The sequence below is a fragment of the Ostrea edulis genome, chromosome 4, assembly GCF_947568905.1.
Source record: "Ostrea edulis chromosome 4, xbOstEdul1.1, whole genome shotgun sequence".
In the NCBI taxonomy this organism is placed as follows: domain Eukaryota; kingdom Metazoa; phylum Mollusca; class Bivalvia; order Ostreida; family Ostreidae; genus Ostrea; species Ostrea edulis.
Genome location: NC_079167.1, coordinates 25,960,138 through 25,976,446, shown reverse-complemented (window position 1 = coordinate 25,976,446; position 16,309 = coordinate 25,960,138). Strand labels below are relative to the sequence as shown.

Here is a 16,309-nt window from a genome sequence, read left to right as displayed (position 1 = left end):
TGTTAGAAACAAAATGCTACATGTATCAATTTACTTTCGGAAGGTCGGTGGTCTCTTCCCAGGTACATTGTATCTGTGTTCTCTCTTCCACCAATAAAACTGGGCGCCACCAGATAACTGAAAAATTGTTGAGTGTGGCGGAAAACAGCAAATCAATCAATCAATCACGCCTCTCTGAGGATCTTGTATAGGAGATAAGGCAAATATCAACATAGGTCTTTCTCATACATGTACCTTGAATTTCAATCAAAGAAATCTGGTGCCAAGAACACTTATCATCGTTATGCGTCTTTGTTATAACTATTACGTTACGTAGTGTTAATTATATAACTATTACGGACAGTGAACGTGAGAAAATGTGTCACAATGGTACTTGTAAATGAAAACTTTTATGTAACATGTTCATTGTTTATGTTTTATATTTTGTCTTGATTTGGGTACGGAGACAATGGTAAACAAGGGATGTTTGTAAAACACATATGCCCCTATGGTGCAAAATTGAAAAGGGTTATACACACACATGATTTAATTGATAGTAGTATCATCAATTCAAAATATTGAGCAGACAATATCTTCCTATCTCAAGAGTGGATTGACCTTTGACCTAAAAACCAATAAGGGTCATCTACTCCTTATGGTGTACCAAGTTTGGTGTCAATCAAGCAAATGATTCTTAAAATATAGGAGACAATATATTACTATGTCCAGTTCAACCACTGCCATTTGACCTACATACATGTATCAATAGGGGTCATCTTTTCCTAAACATGTGCCAGTGTACTAACAAGCAAAGAGTTCCCAAGATATTGAGTGGACAGTATATTACTATGTCCAGTATGATTCTTGACCTTTGACCATGTCACCTCAAAATCAATAGGGGTCATCTACGTCTGCAGATCTACCAGTGTACAAAGTTTGATGTCTGTCAAGCAAAGGGTTCTCAAGATATTGAGTGGACAGTATATTACTATGTCCAATTTGGCCCTTGACTTTTAATCATGTGACCTAAAATCAATAGGGGTCATCTTCTCCTAACGATGTACCAGTGTACTAAGTTTGATGTCTGTCAAGCAAAGGGTTCTCAAGACATTGAGCAGACAGTATATTCCATTGTCCAGTTTGACATTTGACAATGTGACTTCAAAATTAATAGGGGTCATCTGCTTTTAAAGATATACCAGTGCATAAAGTTTGATGTCTGTCAAGCAAAGGATTCTCTAGACATTGAGTGGATAGTATATTCCTATGTACAGCTTGACCTTTGACAATGTGACCTCAAAATCTATAGGGGTCATCTACTCCTAAGCTTGACCTTTTGACCTGAAAAAGAGTAGGGGTCCTCTTCTACTTATATCCAACCCACATATGAAATATCATTATCATTAAGTGAATGGCTCTCAAGATATTGAGCGGAGAACATGTGGTCTACCGACCGACATGTGCAAAGCACTATGCCCCTCTTCTTTGAAGGGGAGGGGCATGATAATAACTTTTATGTGACGTGTTTATTTTGTATATTTCATATTTGTCTGATATTGGGTACCGGAAAATGTCTGCTTTGAGGCACTAGTTTAGTCTGTTATATATAACTTCGTCGTCTTAAAAATAAATTATGACTTTTTTCCCTTGTTTTCACTTTAAAACATAATTTTTTAAAACTTGCCCTCCCTCCCCCCTTCTTTAGGATGCTCCACATGTGTATATTTTCTTATCATTGTTGCTTCTGGGTTGAAGTAGATGGTGTAATATTTTGTTCTAGGGTCCAGTGCTTAGCATATTCCATGCTTGACTAATCACATCATGCGGTTAGGACGCTTTGGTCACTCGGAGTAGACATGCCGCACATTTTGTTTACTGAGAGAATTGATTTTATACCCGCCATCCCCTTCCTCGTTTGTAATGCTTATATGACAGTGTGGACGGCTTGATTTATTTGTAAAACCCACCTTATTTAATTGCAGATAGCTCTATTTCATTATGTGGTGTTGGGGTGAGATAGCATCACCATACCCAGGAGATACACATGTTCAGAGTCTTTCTGATCCCCCTCACTAGTTTAGTCTGTTATATAACTTCGTCAGCTTAAAAATGAATTGACTTTTTTCAATTCACATCAATGTCCTGTTTTCACTGCCTTTATCAAGTATATATAACAAGCAAAGGTTTACTTGGGAAGATCATATTGAGTAAGGAACATAAATACTATATTTAGCAGATCTGAATCTAAGTAATCATTGAGTGAAACATGGTTGTGATAACTCTATACAACATGTCCATGTTACGCGCACTAAATACCGGTATAAAGGAGTTATGCAACACAACACTCTCACTTTGCCCCTATGTATAATGTTAACAGTGGTTTTATACTGCATACTACACACCATTCCATCACTGTTGTACAAACATTTCATTTTAAATGTAAAGTCAATAGTTTAGCAAGATAAATAAGAAGTTTTTTTTAATCACTTCCGTTTTTCGTTCTTCTGTTATTTTACTCCACTTAATATTCTTAGACCAGTGATAAAAACAAAGTGTTTACATGTTTCTATGGAAAGCGCAGAGTAAATACTAATATTTAACATTGTAGTGTTAGAAATCAAGTGAGTGATTTAAATGATAATAATTTCCATCTCTTCCTTATGGATGACACATTATGTAATCTTTGTTGAACATAATTATGAAGATAGCGTTTATTGCCTTTATCTTTTAATGTTTTATTTATTTATTTTCTATGTATTATGTGTATAACATTCTGTTGTAAGGCATATATGCATTGTAAAGTACCTTTGAGCGTACATAGTGTATGAAAAGGGTGCTATATAAATATGGTATTATTATTTATTTATTATTATTATTTCCAGAAAGAAGCGACTAATTAAATCGTGTCTGTACATTCGTGAATGTTTCAGTAATGATTTGTCTATAGATGAAATCAAAATACTATTAATGACGTAGACATACATGTATATATGCCTAATTAAGAGTTTTGATTATTCTACATAGTTGTATCGTATTGCTAGTATTCAGTATCTTAAGATGTATAATTTGTACCTCGTGTGTTAAGCATGAATTATGTAAAAAAAAAAAAAAAAAAAAATTACCTCGTGTGTTGAACATGAAATATGTATAATTTGTATCTCGTGTGTTAAACATGAATTATGTATAATATGTATCTCGTGTGTTAAGCATGAAATATGTATAATTTGTATCTCGTGTGTTAATCATGAAATATGTATAATTTGTATCTCGTGTGTTAAACATGAAATATGTATAATATGTATCTCGTGTGTTAAACATGAATTATGTATAATATGTAAAACTTATACGGTACCAATTTTGATGCACCAGATGCGCATTTCGACAAATAATGTCTCTTCAGTGATGCTCAACCGAAATGTTTGAAATCCGAAATAACTTTGAAGTTTTAGAGCTAAATATAGCCAAAAACAGCGTGCCAAAAAAGTGGAGCCAAATTCGTCCAAGGATAAGAACTATGCATGAGGGAGATAATCCTTAATTTTGAAGTGAATTTCTAAATTTTATAACAGCAATTAAATATGTATCTCGTGTGTTAAACATGAATTATGTATAATATGTATCTCGTGTGTTAAACATGAATTATGTATACGTATCTCGTGTGTTAAACATGAATTATGTATAATTTGTACCTTTCACTATAAAACAGCTATTTGTCCTTCTTTTTTCTTCTTTTTTTTTTGTTGTTGGTTTTTTTATTTTGATCATTTTTTCAGATAAAATATCTTATGTCATGCTGTCATTTAATTTCATTTAATTGTGTTTTATTCCTCTCCTTATCCTTGTAAAGCACCTTAGAGTAATTTGTTTTATATAAGGCGCTATATAAATTTTATTATTAATATATTATATACCTGTTCCATATAAACTATATACGGTTTAGAACCTGTTTCAATCGTTTTCTGTATCGAATAAGATGTATATTAAACTAAGGGTGTAATTTGCTTTGTTCGTAAATCTATATACATTGTAGTTACATTGTGTATATATGCAGCATTACTGTTCATCACGAAAATCAATTTTGTATGTTAAAGTACTAGTTTGAAAAGTGCAGATGGGTCAAAATTGCAATACAACATATGGTTAGAGCAAGTAATTAAAAATTCAAATATATTCCTTTCAACACAATTACGTTTTAGAGGTATTCAAGTCAACCTTTTTTATAGCAAGCACGATTATTTGTATTCATATGAATATGTTTTATGAGTGTCGGATCGTCCACTATTTGTGTTTAGCCTACTTCTAGCATTATCTCTAGTCATCACTGATAGCAATATTTGTGTAAAATATTTATTTACTTAATAAATGATATTTACACACATACATGGTGTTTTGTAATATTGACATGTCATGATAAAAGAGCTTCACCTGCTTACTAAGGTAAAGATAATCCAATGTGTACTTGTGTACATGTACGTTATTTCAAACAAAACGATGATGTGAAGAAGCCCATACCAAAGTCCTATACAATATACATGTATTTATGCGCGCAGTGCGTGATGGTCTAGGAAGTTAAGGAAGTCCAGTGTGTATTTGTGTACACGGACGTGGTTCTTTGCTTCATCAACTCGAAACCTCGCCCCTGAGGAACAGGAAACAACAATCACGATATACCTCTCCGATTATCTAGTCCAAAGACAGTTAATTAAACCTGCCCCCACCCAATCTAAGTTACTAGATATTCTGACCGGAAATATAGGTCTAATTTAGTATGAAAGGTGAAAATAACGAACAGTGATCAATCTCATAAATCCTATAAGCAATACAAAATAGAGAGTTGGTCAAACACGGACCCCTGGATACACCAAAGGTGGGATCAGGTGCATAGGAGAAGTAAGCATCCCCTGTCGACCGGTCACATCCGCCGTGAGCCCTATATCTTGATCGGGTAAACGGAGTTATCCGTAGTCAAATCAGTGTGCCAAGAACAATATAACAATTAACATGAAACACGTCAGACAGCATTTGACCCAATGATAGGTTGTATTGGCAAACTAGATCGTTAACGACCATAGAATTCGCAAATGTTGATTTTAATCGAGACTGTTGGAACTCCTGCACCATCAACTTGTTTACCAGTAGCCTGCTTCGATTTAAAAACTGACCACCTCACATACAATGTGCGAAGTACGAGCTAGGCAAGGAGCTTTAATTCGGGTAGTATCTGAGGAAGGTCTAGCCTGGTTTCCGAAGTTTTTCGAAATGTATGTGCTTACCCTTCGGAAGGCCTCGGGAACCAGACTAACACAAGTGTAATTTATAAATGTTTCTCTGCTGGTATCATCTATCCAATTTCGTCATTGTTTGAAATATGAATAACAACGTTTGAATCCGTCGCGCGAAATAACGACAGACCCTTTTCTGTCCAGTGATAGGATGCTGTCTGTATGCTTTTTGCCTATAAATTATTCACGTCTAGTATACAACTTTTCTGTCAATTTCTTCAGATGTTCAAAATTATCTAAATCTTATGTTACGATTCTGTAACTTTAATATAAATAAATAGTATGGTATTTGCCACGCATCTAATATAGTACATACATGATATGTTGCCAAATATCATATTTTTATTTCATATTCATCATTGTGATTTTATTTATACTGCGTATATGAAATCGCTACACTAACCAAGTGTAGTCCGAATTTACTCTGTTACACATACGCCGAGAAGTATAAAGGAAGCAAACTATTATTGTAGAACATATGTTTGACAATTCATTAGCTTACCTCACCGTATAGTTAAAGTATATGTAGCTTTAGTCATAGTTTGTTTGATGATTATTATTGTAATCATTTATCTTAAATTATGGCGCGATATTTACGCCGGATACGTTATTCTGTGTTCCTCGGGCGTTTTCCGGATTATCGGAACTACTTCCTGTTAAATGTTCTTGAAGTATGGCACCAAATACGATTGTGTATGATGACAGCTGGGTAACGTACACAAAGTAAATGAATACGGAGACTTAGGAAATTTTGAGCAGACGTTGTCTCAGCACTTCAAAAGGAAGCAGCTTTCCACTTCAGACCATAGCATGGCGCTCCAAGAGATAGGAGTCGAGGAATACCGTTGGGTAAATGTCACTTTATACTTTGAAAGTTAATGGTCAACATATTGTATGTTTACCGATACCCATGAGTGGGATATTTCAAGTTATGCTGATTGCATGACTTTATTGACATTCAGTTTCAAGTATACATGTACCTGTTGTCCGTTATGAAATTGAATCAACACTTTTATAGTTGTTTATAAACTTTGGTCACCAGCATTTTATGCCTGATTTACTTCAACATATGCTTTTAAGAATATGTTTCAAGACTTATCCTATAATCGGTCATTAGCTTAGGGGATTAGGAGGTTTCATTATATGTATTTTTGTATGCTAAATAAATTGTATAATTTCATAATTCATTCTGTTGTTTTCATTCAACGTACAGTAATAGGAGACCCACATGTTGTGTTTACTTAAGGAAAACTTAAGAACGCGACAAATGGTGTTAGAAGTGGGACTATTTTCCTATTTTTCTGGTTGAATGAAAATACAACAGAATTTCAACACCAACAACTCTATTGGTGTTTTCCTGACAAATACAAAATACTGATATATTAGTGTTTTTATTAATAGCAAACTTGTATCAACACCTGCAATCATACTGGTGTTTTTCGGGTTTTTTTTTATTATCAACACTACGTAAACATAAGAGTGTTTTACTCGATTGACATTTGTGTCGTTTGCTAACATAATGGCAAACAGTCAGTTTGAGGATTCAGGGGAGGTCATTTTTAAGTCCCATGACCTCAAGCTGAGACCAGTCTTTTCCTTGTAAGCAAACATCAGATTCTGGCAAGTCTGAAAAAGTAAATGAACTTTTGTTAAGAGCTGTTGAGACCATGAGCAAAGAATTTGCGCAATTTAAAGATCATATGGGGGAACAAATGTCTGAAATGAAACGAAATTCACATAGATTTAGGGAGGAGATAGATTTGATCAAACATAAGGAGCGTACATGTACCTCTGAAAATGTAGGTAGGCCACATATGCCCAGGTACGGGGGGTCATCAAATTTAAATGATCACTCGCCCATTTTTGGGGTTGGTGAAAATATCAGACAAAGACATTTCGACACTCCTTCAAGGGGGTTAAATATAAATGACAACAGGGTATCCTCTCCTTCCCTACATAAGTCGGTGGTTAATGTAAAAAACCCTACTTTTGATGGGTCAGAAGATTTTGGGGAATACTTAGTACAATTTGAAATCCTAGTAGATTTACATCAATGGGATTATAGGACAAAATCACTGTACCTGGCAAGCAGTTTAATAGGAATGCTAGGGCCTTGCTTAGTGAATTAAGGTATTCCATGTATAATGAAAGGATAATGAACAATTTTGAAGGATTTAGATCAACACAAATGTTTATTGTTAAATAATGATGAAAGTGAAGCAGATGAAATTCACATGACTGGTAAATGATTAGAAGCTGACCTTTTTGCACTTAAGACTTTTTGGAAGAGTTGCCTGCCCTTTGTAAAAATAAGAAAAATCTAATTTTCTAAAAATGTGTGTGGTCAATAATTAATTTTATTTCATATTTTCATTAAGAGAAAGTGTATGTAACTTTCTACCAAGAGATTTTCATGAAAATATAATTTCTTTTTAAAATATTGTAATAAAACATGCTTTTCCCATATACATGACTGTACTTCAATGTTAAATTCTAGGTGAAATAAATCAAGCAGTAAACAAAATTTTGAAAATTCCTATGGTGGATTATTTTTATTTGATGAACCCTTCAAAATGATACCATGATTACAAAAATTCCACCATCCATTTATTAGATATGAAATATGGTCATTATACATTGAATACCTTAAGCGACACTCAACGCAGAGCTTTTGATTCATTAGTAGCCATACTAAATAGACGCTTCGGTTCAGTTGAGCGTTCTGAGATGTTCAGGGCTAAACTAAAGAATAGAACTAAAAGTAGAAATGAATCTCTTTCTGAACTAGCTCAATGAATCAAGAAACTCACACGTCAGGCATATCCTACAGCAGATCCTGACCTGACTAATGTACTTTCCCTAGATCATTTTATAGACGTTTTACCTGACTCAGACATGAGACTACATTTGCGAGAGAGCAGACCTCAAAACATTAACGAGGCTGAGACTCTGGCCATCAGACTCGAGACACACAAACTGGCAGATGGTCAGAGGGTTACACGAGTCAACACAATTCATTCGAATACAGATAACAATTTTGAAACCTCAATTAGACAAGAAAATCAAGCCTTGAGACATGATCTTCAATCTTTAACAAGGGAGATACAAGCTCTATTAAACAGTAGTCAAAATGACAGATCTAACTATGCTCAAGCAAATTGGTCATATAACTCATCCAAAGATACAAAAGACAATAGGTGCAAAAATTTGCAAAATGACAAATTCAAAAACGCACAAAATGATAGGTTTAGATCAAACAGGACTTCAAATCCTCAGGGATATTACCAAAACAGAAATAACAGACAGGGAAATAAACCTTCCTATAGTCAAAATACACCTCAAAATCAGGGAAACTTTCCCGGGTCGAGTTCGGGGGTCGGAAATCGACCGACGGAGTCAGGCCCCAACAGAAAATAGATAATTCAAAGAAAAGGGGACTTCCACACACAAGTGACAAAGAAATTGTGGGGAAGGGTCTTCTAGATACTGATCATCCTATGGGCGATCAAAATTTAAAAGGGAATGAGCAAACAAATGAAAACTGATAGAGAACTTATTAAATTGGGAATGAAAGTGTTAGCGATATCAATATTGATAATAAGGGGATTTACGTCATTGGCAAGATAGAACAAATTCAAATGGCAATGTTAGTTAGCTCCGAATTAGTGAAAAATTCCAGCTTAATAGATAAGCTTGATTTAAAGCCTTCAAATGTTTATTTGACCGCTGCTAATGGGGAAAAAGTACAAGTGCAGGGCGAATGCTGCGTAGAAGTTTCCCTGGGGGATCTCAAAGTCAATCAGAGTATACTAGTGGCAGAGATTAAAAATGAATGTATTTTGGGGTTAGACTTCATGACAAATCACAATTGTGATATTTTGCTTAGGCAAATGAAATTGAAATTTAACAATACGGAAATCTTGTGCTTTAAACACGATGCTATGTTTCAGCATAGTTGTAAGGTTATACTTTCAGAAACTATAGAAATTCCTCCTAATAGTGAATATATTGCACCTTCTGAGGTAGAAAATCCTCTGTTAGATAGCAAAGTTGCAATACTGGAGGTAATTCCAAAATTAGTAGATAAACATGAAGTACTTGTTCTTAAGATCTTAGTCAGGGTCGATTCAGGGAAAGTGCCTGTTCGATATTTAAACCCGAGTGATCAAAGTGTAAAACTTTTCAAAGGAACCAATATAGCCACTATTGAAAGCGTTACAGAAACTGTGCAAAATATAAGCACCCAGAGTGTCGACTCTGACAACATTAATGTAGATGCAACTAACAATGAAAATCAAGGTAATTACTTGCCTGAACACCTATCCATATTTGCATCTGCTCGTCCAAATATTGACGAAAAACAACAGCAAATGTTGAAAGCACTTTTGATAGAATTTCAGAATAGCTTCTCTAAAGATTCTTCTGGTATGGGCTTAACTAATTTAGTTAAACATAAAATTCATACAAGGGATGCCCTACCCATAAAACAACACCCTCGACGCATCCCTCTTGCCAAGATGGAAGAGGCTCAAAATGAAAATAAAGACATACTAAATAAAGGGGTGATAGAAACATCAGATAGCCCATGGAGTTCTCCAATAGTCTTAGTGAAGAAAAAGGATGGCTCCATAAGATTCTGCATAGACTATAGAAAATTAAACAATGTGACTGTTAAGGATAGATATCCAATCCCTCGTATAGACAGAACTTTAGATGCATTATTAGGGTCAAAGTGGTTCTCTACCATTGATTTAAAAAGTGGATATTGGCAGGTTCCTGTGGCACCTGAAGATAAAGCTAAGACAGCATTTTTAATCCCGGGGGTGGACATTGGCAATTTCATAATATGCCATTTGGCTTTTGCAACGCCGGAGCTACATTTGAGCGATTAATGGAAAGGATACTAAAACATTTATCATGGAAAATTTGCTTAGTCTATTTAGACGACATAATAATTTTGTCTAAAGATTTCGATGAACACTTGAGCAACTTGCGACAAATATTTTCCAGACTCAAAGAGGCGAACTTAAAAATGAATCCCAAAAAGTGCATTGTGTTGCAAAAACAAGTTTCATTTTTGGGTCATATAGTTAGTGGGGATGGAATAGCAACTGATCCATCTAAAATTGAAGCCGTCCAAAATTGGCCAATCCCTACTAATGTCAAAGAGGTTAAAAGTTTCTTGGGTATTTGTTTCTATTACAGAAAATTTGTAAACAAGTTCGCAGACATTGTGAAACCTTTACATAAACTAACCGAATCAAAAATCAAATTCAGCTGGGATGAATATTGTCAAACTGCAGAAATCTTTAACCACTTCGCCTATACTGTCATACCCAGAGTCAAGTGAAGACTATTCTCAATACAGATGCCTCGAATACTGGGTTGGGAGCTGTCTTATCCCAAGTCCAAATTGGCATAGAAAAAGTAATCTGCTATTACAGCAAAACTTTCAGTGCGGCGGAACGTCGTTACTGTGTAACTAGGAGGGAATTACTAGCTATAGTAAGATCTATTAAGAATTTCCATCATTACCTGTATGGCAAACCCTTCAAAGTAAGGACAGACCATGGTTCATTAACCTGGCTGTTAAATTTTAAGAACCCAGAAGGTCAGATAGCTAGGTGGTTCGAATTTCTTTCTTCTTACGACTTTCATATTGAACATAGAGCAGGCCGTTCACACAATAACGCAGATGCGTTATCTCGTCGGCCATGTGCCGACTGTACACACTGTATTTCAGCGGAGGCAAAATATGAATTAAAGGAAGTCAATACTAAAGATACACCAATTAGTAGTCGTACGGTGGAGGTGGACACTGATAAAAAGGGTCAGACCAGGGTAGGAACTAACATGCTTAACACTGAGGAAAACTCGGTTGTGAATGCAAAAATACCTGTAAACTGTTCTGTGGTCACTAGACCTAGTAGAATTGCTGTACCCGAGTCTTCTAGTCCTACAAAACACAGTAATAACAAATTAAAACAGGACTATCCTGAAAATGTGGGTTTTGACATTAAAGAACTCCAGCAAAATGATCCTGATTTACAGATAGTTATGGAATGGGTCAATTCTAGCACCAAACCCTCTTGGCAAGATGTGGCTAGTGCTAATGAAACTTGTAAATTTTATTGGGCTCGATATGATTCACTTTCTCTTGTGAATGGGGTCCTATACCATAAATGGGATGATGTAGTTCCTAAAATGCAAATCGTGTTACCAAAACTATTGGTGAGAGATGTACTCAAAGGGACACATGATGACCTTGCAGGGGGGCACTTGGGCTTTAAAAAATATCTATCCATAGTTAGGGATAAATACTATTGGTATAATATGATAAACGACGTTAAACGTCATTGTAGACTTTGTGATGTCTGTGCATCCAGGAGGTCACCAAGTAAATTTCCAAAGGCACCTCTTCAGACCTACAATGTAAGAGTCCCAAATGAACGTTGGGCAATTGATATACTAGGACCACTCCCTATGACACCTAAAACGAATCAATATTTACTAGTTTTTGGTGATTATTTTACAAAATGGGTGGATGCCATACCCATTAGAAACAAAAAAGCCTCAACAGTGGCTCAAAAGGTCATTGATCGTATCATAACCATATTCGGAACCCCCATGAAATTACATTCTGATCAAGGCAAGAACTTTGAATCAGAGATTTTTCAAGAGGTGTGCAAAATTTTCGGAATTAATAAAACCAGGACCACAGCATACCACCCTCAATCAGATGGCATGATTGAGAGAGTAAAACGGACAATTGAGAATATGCTTTCTCTATTTGTTCATGAAAACCAGAAAAACTGGGACGAACTGATACCACTACTAATGTTGGCATATAGATCCTCGGTCCACGAGACCACAGGTGTGAGTCCTCACGAAATGATGTTTGCACGTCCTGCTTCTTTACCAATCGACATGGTTCTAGGGAAACCTGAACCTACAATAGAACAGTAATTCTGAATATATAGACAATTTAAGAAATAAAATGGACAAAATACATGATTTCGCAAGAGGGAAATTGAAATTAAATTCAGACAAAACTTTGCGAGATTATAATGTTAAAATTCAGCATCACGTATATAATACAGGGGATCCAGTGTGGGTATATTATCCACAACCTAAGCCAGGGCTGTCAAGGAAGTTATTTAGAAATTGGTCAGGTCCTTTTGTAGTCACCAAGAAGATAAACGATGTCTTGTACAGGGTTAAGAAAAGCCCAAGACACAAGCGTGATGTCTTACATCACAGCAGATTGAAATTATATGTTGGTGAAAACCAACCTACCTGGCATCGACAGATATCAAATTAACTCTTGTTCAATGAACAAGGCAAACAAAATGTAATATTTATGCAGTTCATTGTTGTTTTCTCACAGTTGATGTTTATTCTGTTTTTAATGTCGGACAGGCATTATTTCGTCAAATCATTATAAGATTGAATATATTAGTCAAATATATACTATATCAATATATTACATTGCTATGAAGTTATTTTATTCCTGAAAATGTTCAGTACTCATGCTATCTACTTATTTGTAGGTGCAACGCTTCAAATGCCTCCTTTGTGATGGTCGGGAGTTTTCCCATCAAATGCACGTAGAAAACCACCTAACAGCGACATATTCCGGTTTTGGATTTCAGTGCAGTGAGTGTAAATTCATATTCACGAGAAGAAACCACAAACACGGATGCAAGAATCCAAACATATTGATCGTCAAGAAATCCACTATGTCCTATACCGAGGGGGAACAGAGGAAATTTCAGAAGAACCGTCGAAGGCACATAGAGCCCTTCATGAAGAAAATCGTCCCCAACATGAACAATGTAAAGGGAGCCAGGAGGACAATACATTCTGTATGTGTGGAGTTTCATGGGGACAGACGGAGAGCTACGGAGAACCAAAGCTGGAGGTCGGATGCAATGAAGAGAAGAGCTGCATCCCCTGCAAGACTACCCTCACCAAAACAGCCAAGGGTCAACGGTGAAAAACCTCGGGTCGAGCACACCAATTCCAATGATAGTGCCATGCGCTGAAAATTCGGGTCATACAACATCCTGGGCGAGGTATCAGATTCCTCTGATGAAGAGCCAGAAACACACAAACCATCATATAGTTCAGACTCGGAACCGGACACGGTGTCCCTGCATGCCGAGGAACAGCTATAGGAGCCGAGGAAAGGGGATTATGAAGTTGCGGAAGTAGAAGCCCCCGTCTACCGCCCCACCAGCAAGGAGACGTCCCTTCAGCTATTGAAACAACAACAGAAACAACGCATTCAACTTAATGTAAGAGGTCGCCGTTTCGAGACGAGCTTATCCACCATGATGGCAGATCCAGAATTCCTTGTCGCAGGATTAGTACAAGAGAGCAACGACCATAAATCATATTTCATCGACAGAAACCCCCGCTATTTTGACTTTATCTTAGACTTTCTGAGAACCACAAACTTCAAGGCCATGTTGTTGCCAAGTGACAAGGCAATTCTGAGACAAATTTATGTCGAAGCGGACTATTACGGTCTATCGGGACTAACCCAGGCAATCAATGACAAAGTGAAGTCTCGTGTAACAACCACAGCCTTGTGGGAGGATTGATGAACTCTTGCGTGTGTGCCCAACGTAAAACTGACACCTTGGTTTGAACATATGATATTAAGGACATTTCATGACAATGTTGTTGCTGCTGCTAGCATTGTACGTTTTTTTTATATCACAAAATATAAATGATTTCCTATAGCCGTCACTCGTCGTTTAGTTATATGTGATCATTTACTCATTAACAGACACACATCAACACAGACAAATTGCACATCAACTACCGCTTTAGTAAATTATTCTGGAGTTATTTTCACTAGAATTCTCCTTGACATCTTTTTGAAAACAGGAAACACGAGCATAAAGTGAAAACACGTTAAGTCACCGATTCAATACTGTTAGTCGTAGCAGTAAAATGACTCACCTGATATGATCAGTTGGCGAAGGTAGTCGCATAGGTCATTACTGCATTTCTCAACAACACGTTGAACACATCCTGCATAATTTCCCTCCATCATTCTAGTACGTTCGTGCAAAATTCCCGCATTTCAAAAATATTACGTCTCATCATTCAACTGGATTGTTTAAATGAGCAGTTAGTTATTCTAAAAAAAAATAGCTAACTAATCGATACATTCCCAAACGATTATAATTAATCAGAGTAAATTAGTACTGCGATGTTTTGACGCATTAACTTTGGAACTAATTTTTCTAAATGCATACTATGTATTCATACGCAGGGAGAGACTAATACGAGAACCTGCGAATTCCCGTTTGATATATAACCGATACACATTCGAGGACGATTGTCGACAAAGAGGGGGGCCATGTTACGATTCTGTAACTTTTATATAAATAAATAGTATGGTATTTGCCACGCATCTAATATAGTACATACATGATATTGTTACCAAATATCATATTTTTATTTCATATTCATCATTGTGATTTTATTTATACTGCGTATATGAAGTCGCTACATTAACCAAGTGTAGTCCGAATTTACTCAGTTATACTTACGCCGCGAAGTATAAAGATAGCAAACTATTATTGTAGAACATATGTTTGAAAATTCATTAGCTTACCTCACCATATAGTTAAAGTATATGTAGCTTTAGTCATAGTTTGTTTGATGATGATTATTGTAATCAATTATCTTAAATTATGGCGCGATATTTACGCCGGGTACGTTATTCTGTATTCCTCGGGCGTTTTCCGAATTATCGGAACTACTTCCTGTTAAATGTTTTTGAAGTATGGCGCCAAATACGATTGTGTATGATGGCATCTGACAGCTGGGTGACGTACACAAAGTAAATAAATACGGAGACTTAGGAAATTTTGAGCAGACGTTGTCTCAGCACTTCAAGAGGAAGCAGCTTTCCACTTCAGACCATAGTATGGCGCTCCAAGAGATAGGAGTCGAGGAATACCGTTGGGTAAATGTCACTTTATACTTTGAAAGTTAATGGTCAACATATTGTATGTTTACCGATACCCATGAGTGGGATATTTCAATGATTGCATAACTTTATTGACATTCAGTTTCAAGTATACCTGTTGTCCGTTATGAAATTGAATCAACACTTTTATAGTTGTTTATAAACTTTGGTCACCAGCATTTTATGCCTGATTTACTTCAACATATTCTTTCAAAAATATGTTTCAACACTTATCTCATAATCGGTCATTAGCTTAGGGGATTGGGGGTAGATTTATATTACAGGTAATCCATGCAAGGCATTCCAGGAGGATCCAGTGCTGCAACTTGTTACCGCTAAGTGACCGACAAATGTTCCATGATATGACACTAAGTTCACTCACGGGACACCCCTATGCCATGGAACCACCGCGGCCAAGAGGGGGGTTTATGACACGAGACGTGGTCTGCAGATTCGGTCCAGCGACTCTGTTCGGATCGTTCAGACAGCGACTGGGGGCGGATCTTGCAGCACACGGTGGAGCGGGGTCAAGAACTCGGGTGCGCTCAGAATTCGAATTTGGCGCGGATCTTGTAGCATCACTGTAAGTTCTCGCTGGCTGTGCGCCATCAACAATATCTTGAGCCTCATGCAGTTTCCCATTAATAAAGAGTTTGTCTCGAACTAGTTTTGTTTTCTGCCCTGCTTGTCTAAAGCGTTTCTGAATGGGGTACAGCATTCGGCGCCTATCTTCAATTTCCTTGGGGAACTGCTCGTGTACGCCGTATGGTTTTCCTTGTAGTTTATGAGCGTGTTTCAAGATGTTAATCAAATCGCCATGGTACAAGAAGCGAGTAACGATGGGCCTGTCCTTTCCACTGATGTAGCGTCCAAAGCAATGTACATTGCCGAATTCTATGTTCTTTTCATTCTCGAGTTCACAGTATATGAAGTCTCGGAGTTTTCTTTCAGTGTCCTCATGGGTGGTCTCTCCACCAAGATCAGTGAATACCAAATTGTTCTTCATGGATCGACACTTCAGATCCAAACACAGCATTTTTTTTCAACACTTTTAACTTAT

The 16,309-nt window shown here is 36.5% G+C and overlaps 1 protein-coding gene and 1 long non-coding RNA gene across 2 annotated transcripts in view; one reads left to right on the top strand and one right to left on the bottom strand.

The window, feature by feature from the left end:
* Positions 1-3,166, top strand: part of LOC125671829 (uncharacterized) — a 76,176-nt gene extending 73,010 nt beyond the window's left edge. The window contains exon 27 of the mRNA XM_048907768.2: positions 1-3,166. This exon is cut by the window's left edge and continues 337 nt beyond it. The gene's annotated coding sequence lies outside the window, so the exon portion shown is untranslated.
* A 3,470-nt stretch (positions 3,167-6,636) lies between these two features.
* On the bottom strand, positions 6,637-14,518 carry LOC125682033 (uncharacterized). The gene is made up of 4 exons (XR_008802336.1): positions 14,232-14,518; positions 12,091-12,210; positions 11,158-11,217; positions 6,637-6,887 (listed from the first exon to the last, which is right to left on the bottom strand). It is a non-coding gene; the product is annotated as an uncharacterized LOC125682033 (long non-coding RNA).
* Positions 14,519-16,309: the final 1,791 nt, after the last annotated feature.